Source organism: Nanorana parkeri, unplaced genomic scaffold (genome assembly GCF_000935625.1).
Source record: "Nanorana parkeri isolate BGI_ZX_2015 unplaced genomic scaffold, ASM93562v1 scaffold5908, whole genome shotgun sequence".
NCBI classification, from domain to species: Eukaryota; Metazoa; Chordata; class Amphibia; order Anura; family Dicroglossidae; genus Nanorana; species Nanorana parkeri.
In genome coordinates this window covers 1-3,151 of record NW_017312153.1, presented here as the reverse complement: position 1 = coordinate 3,151, position 3,151 = coordinate 1, and the positions used below count along the sequence as shown (strand labels likewise).

The 3,151-nt window shown below is 56.2% G+C and overlaps 1 long non-coding RNA gene across 1 annotated transcript; it reads left to right on the top strand.

Moving 5' to 3' along the window:
* Positions 1-2,527: 2,527 nt before the first annotated feature.
* On the top strand, positions 2,528-2,960 carry LOC108804179. Its single transcript, XR_001942339.1, has 2 exons — positions 2,528-2,647; positions 2,814-2,960. It is a non-coding gene; the product is annotated as an uncharacterized LOC108804179 (long non-coding RNA).
* The last annotated feature ends 191 nt before the right edge of the window (positions 2,961-3,151 follow it).

The window sequence follows — 3,151 nt, the reverse complement described above, 5'->3', positions numbered from 1 at the left end:
GGTAGAAGGATGGAGATGACGGTCACCTGTGTGCTCCGCCCTGATCCGGGCTCTCCGGTCACCATGACGATGTTGTTGCTCTGCAGACTCTCCATCACCTGATACTTCACCCCCCAGACCGGCAACAAGCGCCGTCGCCCCAGCAACTGGAAATACCGCGAGGAGAAGGGGAGGCCATCAAACGGGTTCTGCTCCAGACCTCCATCCTCCTCCTGGGAGGACTCCGCAATCACATGGTCATCCTCCTCCTGGGAGGACTCCGCAATCACATGGTCATCCTCGTCCTCTCCCACATCCCCGTCCTGGGTTTTTCACACGCGCTCTCTCCTCCTCTTCCCCCAGCACATCATAGAAGGTGGGGGATGGGATGGTCCTCTGGGGTACAAGCATGTAGTAAGTGAAAACTATGGTTATACTTGCCCCAAGCCTGAGGATCAGCATGACAGCCAGGGAAGTATTATTGTCATAGGGGGTCCAAGAGGACGGTGTGCTGGAATTGTTTGCTAGGGCTGTGATGACCCTTCACCAACCAATCAAATCTCACCTTATAACCTGACCACTGGGAGATGACTTCTGATTGGCTGCACGGTGGAATATTGCTTCCCCCTCTACACACCTCTGTACTCCCCCTCACACACACACATCCTACAGGGTGTCACTTCTGGGAGGCTGATTGATCTTCCATGTCTTCCGCCCTCACTGACATAAACTTCCGCCTGGAAAAAAAAACAACTTCCGCCCTCACTGACAGCCACTTCCTCCGTCACTAACAGCCACTTCCGCCCTTACTGACAACCACTTCCGCCCTCACTGACAATCTCTGCGGATGCGCGCACTAAACGCTATGTCGTCGAAATCTCTGCTTGCAAGTGACGTCATTGTAGATTTGAACGAATTGATATCACTTCTCCGGAGCTATGAGATTTCTGCACGTCACACGGACCACGCTGACTCCTCCCACTTGCCTTGTCACCTCACCATTCACATGCGCTAGCCTAGGTAGCCCCGCCCCCATGCCGATCTGGCAGCGATGGGCGGAGCGCGGATTGTTTTAGGAACGAACGTAGGAGCCGGTGGGTGGAGCCTACATGTCATTAGAAACAATGCATGGGCGGAGCTCATCTTGTCTCCGAGAAAATGGCGGCGGAGCGGATTTATTTTGTCCTCTAGCGGCAGATTTTGGTTGCGCACCCATGATGCCCTGCGCTATCTTGGATGAGCCAATCAGCTGGCGGCGCGTCAGTGGGAAGAATGGCGGATCCGAAGTGGAGAGAGGTGAGCCCGAGGGAAGCGGACTTGTCACCCCGTCTATAGGGGGGCGCAGTGCCCGTCCGTGTCTATAGGAAGGTTCAGTACCGGCCACCGAGCTCCGCCATCAGGACGACCTGTCAGTGTGAGGATCGGGGAATGCGCTGACAGCAATGTGGGGGAGGGGTTCTCCGATATATACAGGACATTGTCCTTTCACTGCTGTGTGTACAGGTCTCATGACCCTGATTGTGGGAGGAGCCGGGTACACGCAGAGAATGCTGGGAAATCAGATTGTGGGAGGAGCCGGGAACACTGAGGATAGAGGACCTCAGACCGGGTACACGCAGAGAATGCTGGGAAATCACATTGTGGGAGGAGCTGGGAACATGCAGAGAATGCTGGGAAATCTCAGAATGTGGGAGGAGCCGGGAACACTGAGGATAGAGGACCTCAGACCGGGTACACGCAGAGAATGCTGGGAAATCGCATTGTGGGAGGAGCTGGGAACACTGAGGATAGAGGACCTCAGACCGGGTACACGCAGAGAATGCTGGGAAATCGCATTGTGGGAGGAGCTGGGAACATGCAGAGAATGCTGGGAAATCAGATTGTGGGAGGAGCCAGGAACACTGAGGATAGAGGACCTCAGACCGGGTACACGCAGAGAATGCTGGGAAATCACATTGTGGGAGGAGCTGGGAACATGCAGAGAATGCTGGGAAATCTCAGAATGTGGGAGGAGCCGGGAACACTGAGGATAGAGGACCTCAGACCGGGTACACGTAGAGAATGCTGGGAAATCACATTGTGGGAGGAGCCGGGAACACTGAGGATAGAGGACCTCAGACCGGGTACACGCAGAGAATGCTGGGAAATCGCATTGTGGGAGGAGCTGGGAACACTGAGGATAGAGGACCTCAGACCGGGTACACGCAGAGAATGCTGGGAAATCGCATTGTGGGAGGAGCTGGGAACACTGAGGATAGAGGACCTCAGACCGGGTACACGCAGAGAATGCTGGGAAATCACATTGTGGGAGGAGCTGGGAACATGCAGAGAATGCTGTGAAATCACAGATTGTGGGAGGAGCCTGGAACACTGTAAGGGGGTTGACAGACATGGTGGGTGGGGGATATAGTGGTGTGGTTGGAGGTAGGGGTGTTGTAGGAAGGGGCGTGGCTTGTGGTGTTGGAGGGGGCGTGGCTTGTGTTGTTGGGAGGGGTAATAACGGACGCCATATTGGAAGCTGAGTCATCATCCCGCGTTGTTTCGCGCAGTTCTGGGTGTGGTCACCGGAGAGTCTGGGAGGCGGGACCCGTCCGTCAAGATCTACGTCTCCAATCACAGGACGCGCTTCGATCACAACGCCATCGGCCTCATCGCACCCTGCAGCTCGGTGAGTGTCCTCGCCCCGTGCTGTTGGGGGCCCCCGTGCTGTGAGTGTCCACATCTTGAGGGGCTCCGTACTGTGGGGGGGGGGCCCTGTACGGTGGGGGGCCCCGTGCTATGAGGGTCTCTATGGTGCTGATATTAATGGGAGTTCCCGTGTTCTCTTTTCTCAGTCCTCTGTCTCGTGTCCCCCTGGTTTCCTGTGCTGGGCCCGCGGGTTCCTGGAGTTAGGGGCCCCTGGGAGCCGGTCTCAGTTGTTGGAGTCTCTGAAGCACTATTTGTCCCAGCCGGCGAGTCCTCCACTCCTGCTCTTCCCTGAAGAGGAGACGACCAATGGGAAGGCTGGATTGCTGCACTTCAGGTAATACTGCCGACTGCCCCCATGTGGTGATGACGCTGTGTGTATATGAGTGGGCGGGGCTGTGCTGTGTGTATATGAGTGGGCGGGGCTGTGCTGTGTGTACATGAGTGGGCTGTGCTGTGTGTATATGAGTGGGCGGGGCTGTGCTGT